This window comes from Thermobia domestica, chromosome 16, assembly GCF_964235325.1.
Source record: "Thermobia domestica chromosome 16, izTheDome1.hap1.1, whole genome shotgun sequence".
Taxonomy (NCBI): domain Eukaryota; kingdom Metazoa; phylum Arthropoda; class Insecta; order Zygentoma; family Lepismatidae; genus Thermobia; species Thermobia domestica.
In genome coordinates, this window is record NC_137469.1 from 162,490,813 (window position 1) to 162,504,122 (window position 13,310).

Consider the following 13,310-nt stretch of genomic DNA (forward strand, 5'->3'; position numbering starts at 1 on the left):
TAAGGCGCAAATTCAATCAGAAGAACAATGGTGACGTTAATTTTGATTTACGCACAATTGGTAAAAAGTTACAGGGAAATTAAATATTATTGCAGTATATGTATTAATCCTTTACCCCACCTTGTAAATTTTGTGTTAATGATAATAATTAAATAAAAAGCAGGTGGATAAATATTAGGTCTATGGTAAAAGTTGCCTTGATGGCGGCCATATTCAAATCCGCCATTTTGAATCAGACAAAAGTTTTAAACAAAACGCATAACAGTGACACCTTATTAATAGCAAATTTTAGCATAACTCCAACGGTATAACCATTTTTGCTTTATCATTAACCAGCATTTGTTATCGCATAAACAAGTTGCTAATTTAAGGGAAAATGACCAAAGTGGAATTGAGTCATAATTGAACTTGGGTCTTTCTTCCAGAAAGTCCTCAATTAGTACAATCAGTATGTAGTTCAGAAAAGAGTGCATGACTTGCACAAATGCTCTGCTCACAGTAAGCACACCTGACAAAGGCAATCGAGTTACACTTGACACATTTGTCGTTAACAATTTCGTCAAAGCAGTAGTCGTAAGGAGCGATCCATTTAATTTTGTGCTGGTTAATGATAAAGCAAAAATGGTTATACCGTTGGAGTTATGGTAAAAATTTGCTATTAATAAGGTGTCACTGTTATGCGGTTGTTTAAAACTTTTGTCTGATTCAAAATGGCGGATTTGAATATGGTCGCCATCAAGGCAACTCTTACCATACACCTAATATTTATTCACCTGCTTTTTATTTAATTATTATCATTAACACAAAATTTACAAGGTGGGGTAAAGGACTAATACATATGCTGCAATAATATTTAATTTCCCTGTAACTTTTTACCAATTGTGCGTAAATCAAAATTAACGTCACCATTGTTCTTCTGATTGAATTTGCGCCTTAAATCATGTATCACATGACCCTATTCCTATTTTAAAAACTTAACCTTAATTCAAAATGGCGGATTTCAAGATGGCCGCCGTCAGGTATATCCTTACTATATGACTTCTCCCTAGTCCTAATATGTACCCATATATTTGTTATTCACCTTTTGTCGTTACAAGAGGTCTTACAGAGCTTTTACCTCCAACTGTATGAAGACTATTCTGTACTTCCATGTGATGTTCTGGTAGCTGTATCTCCTAAACCCCTGGAGCTTCGCACCTAAAACTTCACTGAAATACTGACCACATTTAGTACTACTTTCTCATATGTGTCTCAGTCAGCAACTCGATTCACCCAAACGTAAGGTTTACTTGTGAGAGAATTCGTTAATCAAGTTTTCATCACGAGATTAGTTAGGTTCGTATTAGCTCTGTACTAAAGACAATGTACTTATCGGTATTCAGTAAGCTTGAGTTCTAGTAATAAGTTGATTTGTGTGTGATTAACTAATATAATCCCAATATCTCGGATGAGAATAATAAATGAGGCAGCTACGGAAATTTAGATGTGTGCATGCATAGTATGTAAAACTAAAAATATATGAAATACTAAATTCGAAATGTGTTCTTTGTGGTTTGACTTCACAACTGTAGAAAAAGTTGTGAAATCAAATTAAAATTAACTTATTTATTTCTGAGGGACGTATTCACAGAGCAAACAAGTAGAAGTTAATTATTATTTAGCGACAATAGAAAAACATGTTGTAATTATAGGGGAAGATAATTTATCGATCAGTTGTGTGCAGTCGTTCTTTCAGAAAAAAATGTTCCGGGGAGGGAACACCGTTAGTATTCCGGGCGGCACTGCTGCACTATTCTATTTATTATTATATCACAGACATATTATTTGGTCTTATCCGGGGGGCACTCTCAATGTTCCGGGGGCAGTGCCTCCCAAAATAACATGTCTGTAAAGAAACACTGGTTGTATGTATCCCTCATAAAACTGGAAATTTTCTATTCTCTCTCACTGTTCATTTTAAGAAACAGTTTTGCTATTATAAAGGATTCGGTTTAATAGCTGATAGCTGCTTCATAGTTAATTCACATGATGAAATGTGAGGAAAGAAAGGCAGGTGTGAGTATGTTGTGGCTAAACCAACGTACCCTCTGCTCTAAATTAATAAGCACACGTGATTAACTTAGTCAACTGCTACGTGCTAATCAGATCCTGAATACACTACTGATAACAATTCGTTAGTCAATCTTTAGTATGGTTCTAAACACACTTGAAAACGTCTCTGCATAAAGTCCCTTGTTACTATCTTTTACCATTGTTAGTTGATACTTGTTGACAGACAGGTAGAATGACTTAGCTTGTCCTTAAAGACTTCCTTTATTTATGCGCAGCATAATTAGGAAATAAAAAATTTAAAATATAGGGGTATCTTATCTTTATAACGAAGTTTTCAAATTGCAGAGTACTGCCACTTTTTAAAGGTCGTGCTGGCAACATTATAGAAAAATTGGCAACTATGCTTTTGTATTTGTATTTGTATGGCTTCGAACGAATTGGAGGGATGTTATGTATCTTGGTAGTTTAACTGAAGTTAAGGGATTTTAGAATCTGAAAAATGCTTATTATATCGTGTTTGAATTTTGCGTAACTGTTTTTACCTGAAACTTGCCATATGAGCGCATTCTTGTCACTTAACTAGGAGTCAGTGGGTAAGTTGCAGTTTACAATGTAAGTTGTAAACATTGAGATATAAACATAATGTGTGCTAATAAAAGGAGTGGTTTATGTTAACACCCTTTTGCAAGAATTAACATACATACTTTGTTAACTTAATGGATTGTGTCCATCAATTTGAAATGCTTTTACAGTTAACAGTTTTATATATAACGAGATAAGGTGTCTAATCATAACTTCCAGTCTGACGTAAACAAGGTCGGACAATAATCAAATCATTCAAGTAGAGGTGAAAAGGAAGGTTTTAAATGAAAGCATTCACCAATATAAGTAAATAAACGAGAAAAGTATACATATAAAATAAGTATAAAAGAAGTGAAACCGAAGCAAGGGTTCAAGATTCGAAGGAGAGTTTATTTATGCAAAGGGTAGTGTGCATATATAGGTATACATAAGCTGGGACTTGTTTAGCTTTGGGGGCCAGCAGGACCTTTAAAAGGGTATAGTTTGGTATGGTAGAGACGGGTTAGCGTAGGGTTAGGAAACTTTGGGACAAAATTTTACCTTTATCATTTCATTCAATGAATCGATTCGTAAAGAACTATTTTCGGTATTTGTGTCGTATCGCCCGACAACTTTGAAAACTGAAAAAAAAAAAAAAAAAAACGTAATGTATTGCATTCGGCTATATTTTGTTGGATTACATTAAGTTACGTTAGATTACGTTACATTAGGCGTACAGTATTACTTTAATACGGATCCATAGTATAAGTATTAGTAGTAGTATGAGGAGAAGTAAGAGTAGTAATAGTAGTAGTAGTAACGGGTTAGAAGCCCGGCACGAGTTGGTTGGGTTCTGTTCTCGACATGAAATGTGCAAATTAAAGACTTGCCAAATTTTTTCTGTACATTTTACAATTTATGGATCCGTACCGGTATAGTAAAACAAGTGTACCTCTCCGCGAAATAATCCATCCGCCTCCATATAAAGTGCCGCTACCAACATGAAAAACAATCAACAAATACAACCACTTTCCTAACTTTTACTATTTCCCTTACCTGCCTTGCACTCATTTTTCCTCACAAACTTAATTAAATTCTCCAATTGACCCGGTAAATTTCCTAAAATTGGTCCGGCGATACGGCACTTAACCCCTATTTTCTAGCAATAGTTTATTATAACCAGGAACCAGTTCCTCATGAATCAAATCGGTTAGAAATCATGAGGGTTAATTGCCACAGATGGCGGGCCTGAAATATAACATTTACGGAGACATGAACAGAATTAGACGTGTCAGCATGAGAGTGACAAAAAAAGGCAGTAACGGTTATCAGTGCAGAATGATTTGTTAGGGAGGAAAACGAAGTTAATTTCTGGACTAATAGAGTTCACGGATTGATGCAATATTGGGGAATCAAGGAATATAGCATAATATGACAGTACTTCAATCCCACTATCTTATTAAGTAACCTAGAACGTATATGCTGCTGTAATGGAGGGAAATCCAGGAATGTAAGTCGGAAACTAATAGGAGGGGAGTTGCATATGAACTGAATGTACTGAAATGGAGCAAAATTTTGAGTGGTATCCCATTTTGTGTGTATGGGAGTGAGGGGGAGTAATTAGTAAAATCCACTGAAGAAATATGTTACTTGATTTCACAATAGGATTGCACAAGTAATGAAAGTACATTGGTATGTTTCATCTAACACAGGGCGCAAAATTTCAGTCAGACTCACTCGCCAATCCAAAAACGATGTTCACCAGTACCTCTCACGTAGAAGTTATGAGAGATCCCCCCCCCCCCCTCAGGGGTTCTTTGCTTTGATAAAAAAAGAGATTACATCAGGGCATAAAATTTCAAAATCAGGCAGATTCAGGATAATCAATTAGGAACTGGATAATTCAATACATGTTAAAAAGTATCTTACCTTAAGACTACACGTTTCTGTAACGCTCTCTCTCTACACTGAAGTAGCCTACTAGTTGTTGATTGCAGTTTTCGGATCAAAGTCCTTAAATGAAGGGCCATTGACGAAAATTGTCGGCAAATCATCCAGTGTGTCAGTCTTCAGGGAATTCTTATAGGCAGTCTTTAACTCTGTTGAGATTATTGTAGACTCTCTCACACGAAGCAGTACTCGTAGGTAATACTGCACAAAATGTGACAATTGGAAGCAAATTTGGGAATCTCATATTGGAAATTTTCACTGTAAATCTTTTTCAGTCTGATTCGATGTCAATAAGGGTGGGAAAGGAGGGGCGAATTACAATATTGTGAAGACTTCACTTTGCATGTCTGTTGTGAAAACTTCACATTCCGTGTTTTCTCTCACTCAGTGGCAATAATTTACGTGCGAAACAAGCTGTACAGCCCTGTAAGTTTAGGCAGAAACTATTCCTACTGAACACTGGTCGCCGGCTCTAAATTTCTAGTCGATCTATTTCTGATCTAACATATATACTAAGGCAGAAATACGAAATGGAAAGTGTGCTCTTTACACATAGTACTCCATAAGAAAGACATAATGAAGTGAAGTGCTACGTCAAGGCAGTGAACGAAGTGATCGTACAAGTGTCGTAAAGTTGTGCAACACACAAGACATGTATTTTGTGTCATATAAAATGTTTCTCCCCGATCCTTGTTCCTGACGTGTCTGTTCCCTACGAATGCTCGGATCCCTCAGTTGCGCTCCTGCCCTTACCCGCTTAGATAGCATTCATGCTTTTTAGTTGAAACCTAGCACAAGTGGATTCGTGTTTCATGCAGTAGTACAGTGCGTCCCACTAGCTTTTGACCCCCCCCCCAAAAAAAAAAAAACGTTATGATTTCCGAACAAATACACATAGGAAAATGAAATTCACAATACGCGTACCTTGTTTCATTCTGAATACATGACCGTCACAGCAGGTGCTGAAAGTGTCCTCCCTGGACGTCAAGACATGTTTGTACACGGCGTTCCATTATTGTGAAAAGTCCGATGTAGAGTCTCCGGTGTGATCTCATGAATCACATTCTCAGTGTTGTTTCGCAACTCTTGCAGTGATCGTGGGTTGTTTCTGTAGACACAACCTTTAAGAAAACCCCATAAGAAGAAATCAGGTGGTGTCAAACCCGGAGATCTTGGCGGCCACAATCCTTTGAGATTATCCTGTCATCAAAAAAGGACTCAATTTCTGCCATGGCCACGTTGGAAGTATGGCATGTTGCTCCGTCTTGTTGGAAATAACCGCGACGCAGTTCTTGATCGTCCAGCTGATTCACAAATTCACTGAAGATGTGTAAGTAAACTTGTGTGTTTACTGTATTTTCAAAGAAGATGGGTCCAATGATACGCTGTCGGAAAATTTCACACCAAACTCCCACCTTCAAGGGATGAGGTGGAATCTTTTGGTTCACTTGCGGATTTTCGGCAGCCCACACCCGAGTATTCTGCGAGTTCACATAACCGGAGAGATGGAACCAAGCTTCATCTGTGAACCAAGTATAGTCTAGTGTATTCCTGGATTGTCATACAACAAAGCTTACAACCAACGACAATACATCACGCGCTTTTCCCAATCTGTAGTCTTCAACTCCTGAACGACTGTAACGCGATATGGAAACAGCTTGGCTCATTTGGCGGTTCTTTGCACAGTTGACTTTAACATCCCTACCTCTTGTGATAATCGACGCAGGCTCTTCTTAGGGGACTGCAAAAGACGTTGCCGCACATTCTGTACTGTCTCCTCGGACATCCGTGGACGCGCGCCTCCATGTGTTATTATGCAATCCAAATCGTTTCTCGACTTACATCCGAAACAAATTGCTCTCCATTTGAACTCGAAACCGGGAATAATTGGCCACAAATGCGATACGTCTGCCAACTCACTCACGAAGGTCTCCTGATACGTTGTACTGATCTTTACATACTTGTTAATATAATTCTCAAGTGTCATTTCAAAAGGACAAAAAGATAAAGAGTTGCATAAGTGAAACCATTATACAGAATTACATGTGAACAATTTCAAAATACTGCAGAGTACGGAAGAGCTAATTAAGTCCAGATAAGTTCACCATGACTTTTATTAGTCCAAGCTAAAGAAATACGACGATTTAATTTGCATATCAGTAAGAAAAGTGAATAAAGATAAGAATTGAGTCCACTTTGGCTCTGACCCATTTATACATAAATAGATAACAAAGGTACTTCTGGTTTCAGTAAATGCCTCTCGTGCGGTTTGTATGACCCCCCCCCCAAAGTACAGTATTTCGATGTATTTTATCAATAGTAAACATTATTAAAAGAAAACAATATTTAAAATTTTTCTTTGGTTGCAGTTGTGTAACAATAATAACAAACTATAAAAAAATCACAAAAGAAATATTCATAAACTTATAAAAAAGAGTTGCTTTTGTAGTATGATCTCTTTGAGTAATGGATGGGGAATTTAGGTCTGAATATAATACTAATAATATGCGGAAGTGACATGTGATAATCCACAAATGTGTGTTCATCAAGATTTTAGAAACACTTACACTTTTATGAACATTTTTCGTTTTTTGGTTTAAACTTTTTTTTTTTTTTTTGAAAAAAAAAAACCAGCTGGTTTAAACCAGTCAACCCTGATTTCAACATTGATGTTAAATTTTACAACCTTAATTTAACTCATTTGGCTACGTCATATCACGATGAAGTTTTGCACATTGACGACAGTCGGGCGGTAAAACGAAATTTCATTGTTATTGTAATATATTTATATACGTTTAGAAATTTTTAACTCAAAAAAAAAAAAAAAAAAAAAAAAAAAACTTACAGTAGACCGTATGATGCAACTTGGACTCCTGGAGGATTTTCAAACTAATTTAGTATACGAATAAATTACCGTCTGAACAATTTACTGTGGGGGATAAGACACTGAAACCGAGGGGAAGGGGTGACATATAAAAGTAATAAAATACGAAAGATATTGGTGTCGTAATCATAGTTTTTTGGTAGAGATGAATATTGCCACTCTAGATGAGCACTCTACACTTTTTTTAGCCTTGCATAAATAGAAAATGGTTTACAAATTATATATTTCCTTTCAAGTATGATTGTTTAGAAAACTTGTCCTCCAACTTTATTTTTTGATCAGGGGATAATGCCTCTGGAGCAACAATTTTTCCGGAAGTCATATCTATGATAGTTCCCGATGTTATACCAGTATTTGTGCATTACCACTTTTCACTCTCAGTGTATTGAAACACCCCAAAGGAACTGTCCAAAAACTTCACTGGTTCTCCCCTCTGACCCCCATGCCAATGTGATCAACCTTGGACATATGTCACATTTGGAATATCACTATTTATGTCAGTGATCCCGAAATCTGTACATTCGACATAAATATAGGATGTTTTCGGTTCGTTTTGTCTGTCACGCTCCCATTCTGACCTCCATGCCAACCAAGGCTTAACTTGGACTTAAGTAGCATCGGCAGTGTCACTATTCATCTTTGCGACCCTGAAAACTATGAATTCGACACTAATAACATTTGTATTCTATTATTTTCATATGTCACCCCTTTCTCCTCTTAGGAATGGCTTGTTACTTACCCCTCCCCACACTTAGTATATTTTTCAGATGGTAATTTATGCGTATACTAAATTCATTTAAAATTCCTCCAAGAGTCCATGTTGCATCGTACGGTCCACTGTACGTTTTTTTTTTTTTTTTCTGAGTCAAAAATTCTAAAGATGTACAAATATATTACAATTATAATGGAGTATTGTATTACTGCTCGCCTGTTGTCGTTGTGGAAAACTTCATGACAGGGAAATGAGTATAATTAAGGTTGTAAGATTTCATATCAAAGGTGAAACATCGCAAGTTGAAAGGAAAAGAAAAGCGTGCAAGAACAAATCTTATATTTGAAAATAGTTTCGGCTTCGACTAGCTCCAACTACATTTAATTGAGAGTTGAACTTCGGGAATGCACAATATGAGCGTAGCTAAAAAAAAAGTCGAGATTCGAGTGTAGGAGTCCCTTACACTAATCACTCATCTGACACATAAGAACGTAAACGTGCTATTTTTTTTAAAAGTTATTGGTCGCATCCAAGTGACCTTTGTTTCATTTTTTACTAGAGCTTCGCAAAAGATGGTTTATTTCTGAGCAGGGATGGCTGGTTTAAACCAGCTGGTTTTTTCCAAAAAAAAAAAAGTTAAAAAAAAAAAAAAACGAAAAATGTTTTAAATCATGTGAACTTAATGGTGACGTTTCCACATATCAAACCATCCGCATTACGTTTATCTACTTTTTACCTTTTAATCAAGGGATCCCGTGTTCAATTCTCGATCGAACCACAACCCATCTTTCAAGTGTAAACCAAGTAGCGATTCGAGGTGTGCCTTTAAGCGAAAGTTTTCTCCGTGATAACCTTGGTATTTCATAACGATGTTAAGCCTAAACATACGAAATGAAACCAAATTATATATTTCTACTTGAATGAATGCCTATTGTTTCAGAAAGAAACCAAGCTTGCCTCTTATTGATAGAAATTGGCGAAATTTATCAACTGCCTACGTAGCTTCCAACATCAATTTGGATTTGACTTTGTTTTAATTTTATTGAATGATTTCTACATACCAAATTTGTAATTTAATACCTCAGTTTTATCATAGTGATTATGATATCTTGACGTTAAAATTTTACACATTTAAAGAATAACAGGATTCCAATGGCTAAGGCGGGAGTTTCCCGATTTATATATTCTACTTGTGTAACTGTTTATCTTTTTGTCCTTTGGAAATGACTTGATAATTATATTAACAAGTACGCCTATGTAAAGATCAGTACAACGTATTTTTATCAGGAGTCCCTCGTGAGTGAGTCGGCAGTCGCATTTGTGACCAATTAGTCCCGGTTTCGTGTCCAAATGGACAATTTCTCTTGGATGTAAGTCGAGAAGCAGTTTGGATTGCGCTTTAAGCTTATGTGACCCCTTCTAGCATAACCTTATTGTTGCATAATAACACCAAGGCGAAACAAACTAATTTCTGTCCATATCTAATATAAATACATAGAGTAAAATATTTAAACAAAAAAAAAAGTTTTTTTTTTCAATACAAACCATGGTATTTGCCAACCCTGTTTCTGAGTATTTGGCAGTATTTTATTAGAGGGTTCAAAGATAACTCAATTAACACAGTAGTAACAAAATTTTACTGCCTTAAAGAGTGTTCCTGAACAAGGGGAAGTTCATTATGCATCCTGTAACTAAGCTGCAAGAGGTCTGCTTTCAGTGTCAGCGGCGCACCTGTCGAGTCAACTTTCGGAATATCCCATTCTATTAGCTTCACAACGTAATGAAGTATACTTTAAGGAAAAGTATATGAATGACTGCGTAGAGTTCTTCGTGGCTGATTGGGTAAAGTCGTGGTTCTATAACTAAGAGGTTCGTGGTTCGAAACCCATCTCGGAAGCTGAAGATTTTTTAAAATCTGAATTACATAGATCTTAAAATCTTTCTCTCCCTTCACAGTCAACTAATGCTCTAAAAAGAGTTCACCTTAATTCAACTGCCTGATGTGATCTCCGCAGTTCGGACACTGTCCTTCTGTTTCACACAATCACAAATTTCGTCATAATATGAATGTGTCCGATCATTTTTTCTCCAATTCTAAACTTGCATATGTAAATCATCCCTCTCTGTTTGTCTTTCTTTCTTTCTCAATGTCATTCACTATGAATGCTCATGGCTTGGGATCAAACCTTCGACTCTTGAAACCAAACGTAAGCGCTCTATCAATGTGCTATCTTAACTCTATAGGTTTGTTGCTAAAAGCAGCGTAATTTTACGTTTTGTTCGGGGAGAAGGGGATTCTCCGCCGACGTAAGAGTTTTACTTTTTATATCTGTGTTATTATATCTTTGATTAAACAATATGTGTTTATCGCACTCAAGGGAGGAGAGATTGCACCCTCCTGTCCTTCCCAAATATGCCCCTGGAACATATGCCTGCGATTACTAGGGAACAAAATAAAATTAATCGTTGAATAACACTCATTTCTGTCAGTAGTTTTTAGAGCTCTGCGCCCGCATTACAGACTTTGGGAAGCACAAAACCTACTACCCTGATCGACAATTTCCATAGATTTCAAAAGGGGCATCTTCCTATCTTGATGTGATATGTTGTCTTTGAAGAACGGAAAGAGTGCAAATAAAGGCGTTTGTGAAGCTATGGGAACATTTTGTGACAGTTTTTTTATTCAGGCTCCACAAAGGCATTTCAAAACAAACGAATGAAGGAGGCGGTTTTGGAGCTATAATCGTGGTCTTGCTTATAGAACGTAACACGTACTAATACCTTTTCACCGTTATTTTTTTCCCTATTACTCTTATTACTTCTCTTTTACTGTCACTTTTCCACTGCTTCCGTTTGTAGTCCAGTCAAATTACATCAAAAACGAGCCAAACCTAGACATTTAGAATAAAAAGAAGGGACCTTCTGGAATTCGTTCGTGATCTCTTCCGCATTAACCTCCAGAAAATCCCAAAAAGTCCAGTTGCGGATTTTCCGCCATTTTGAATAAAAAATCTTCCATCTTGGATTTCTCACATGCGCTTAGTTTATGCCACATAACTTCTAAACTAATGAACGTAGAAGGATCATTGTTTCTTTATTATACTTCTAATATTATAGGCAATAACAAGTTATGATTACTTTTCTTGGAGTAACCATTTTTGCATAACTTTAGGATAAAGTGAAAAATTTGGATCTGTATTAGAGGACATATTCTTTTCATTGTCTCATACAACTTAACTGAGTACAAATATGAAAAAAGGTGCTCGAATAAAAGTTGTTGGAAACTTCATAAATTTTAACACGATGTATATATTATTTCTATATACAATGTCAGAGATGCGCAATGAAGCTTCAAACGTCATCGAACTGCGTACAATTTCTGTAGAAACATATTAATAAATCAATTAACATGAAGAAAAAGATATTTATTGATTTGAGACTGCTTTTTATTGCAACTTCCAGTAACTATCAACAGATTTGGAAGTCCGGCTAGTTTAATAAATAGTTCGTAAACAGTAGTGTCGGCAGGAGGGTGCACAAGAACCCTGAAAGTAGTCTTTCGCACTGTCTTTCTGTATGTAGGCCTATGAGTCCATTGAAATCAGTGTTTGAGTTAAACGTTTTAAAAAGATGATGAAATCTATTGAAATATGCCCTGTAAAAAAATCCAGTTGCGGGTTTTCCGCCTTTTTGAATAAATAGCCCCAGTCCAGTGCAATTACGCCAAAAATCGATCAAACTTTTTTTCTTTTTTTTTAAAGATTATACCTGTTATACTATGTTCTATGTATTGATATTATACTAAAGAGGTCCCAAAACTCTAGTTTTTGGTTTTCCATAATTTTTGCGGCCAATTATATGAGCAATATGTGAGGTTTATCGCTAAACACTATGGTAAATAACATATTGTATATGATGGTGGACGTAGCGTAAAGGATATAAAACAGTGGACATGAACAAACCATGAATATGCGTAATCGTTGAGGATAACATCCACGTTGTTCGTTTATCTCAACAGGAATTTCTTTCTAATACAAAGAAAAATTCCGAATTGATGTCACTTCTGACAAAATATCTCGAGAAATCTGGTTGTACCGTACATCAATCACCTGGAGATGCAGATACATTAGTTGTGTTAATCGCAACAAATCTTGCAAAATCGGGCTCGTCAGTAAAAGTAGAAGATTCAGATGCTTTGGTTCTGATGGTAGCACTCATAACAGCTGAGACTTACATGTTTATTCGTGGCTCGAAGCCACCGCATAAGATATACAGCAGTAGCAAACTTCAGAGAGCATTGGGAGATATAGTGAACTGCATTCTATTTCTGCATGCCTTCACTGGTTGTGATACAACTTCTGCTCCACACAGTAAAGAGAAAAAAGTTGGGTACAAAATACTGGGAAAAAATGAAGAACTGCGTCGAGAAATGGATGTTTTCAACAACCCAGCATCATCTGCTATGATGTGGCAGCTGCTGGAGAAAAAATGTTCTTAGGGTTATATAGATGTGCAGAGAAAGAAAATCTGGATTGTACAAGATTCTGCATGTACAGAAAGATTATATCCAAACAACGCATTAGTGACACTTCCAACTTAGCAGTACTATCTCCAACAACGCTGCTGCAAATCAGAATAATCCCCATGTGTTCTATCAAGTTCCGCAGTGGAAAAATCAAGAGATGACTCCAATTGAATGGGCCTGAAGAATTTGTGGTGATTGCCTTCTTTCTGTAACAACATTTAAACAACCTGCTCCAGAAGATTTGTTAAAATTTACAACATGCAACTGCCAGTTGAACTGCGGCAATTGTGGGTACAAAAGAAGAAAGCTAGATTGTAAATCATTTTGTGGGCAGAGTAGTGGACACGGATGTGGTAATAGCACTACATTAATTGAAGATACAGATAAAGGAACTCAAGATGAAGCTGTCATCGGAATCAACTTCTTTAAGAAGGAAGTTAAAGAAAACTGTGGACATTCAACTGCAAAACGCCATCGAGAAAAGTAAGTCTCAAAGTACCAGGGTTTGAAAAAAACCTTTTTAAAAAAAAAAAAAAGCCCAACCCACCTGGACCCATATGTTTTTTTGGGGGGGGGGAATATTTCAGTGTCTTTGGGGTAAAAGTGTTAAAATGTGATTTATATAT

At 36.4% G+C, this 13,310-nt stretch overlaps 1 protein-coding gene across 1 annotated transcript in view; it reads left to right on the forward strand.

Annotated features, from left to right (window-relative positions):
• The first annotated feature begins 2,451 nt into the window (after nucleotides 1-2,451).
• LOC145673500 (uncharacterized) overlaps nucleotides 2,452-13,310 on the forward strand; it is a 110,540-nt gene continuing 99,681 nt past the window's right edge. Inside the window, exon 1 of the mRNA XM_081743270.1 lies at nucleotides 2,452-2,645. The gene's annotated coding sequence lies outside the window, so the exon portion shown is untranslated. The remainder of the gene's footprint in view (nucleotides 2,646-13,310) is intronic.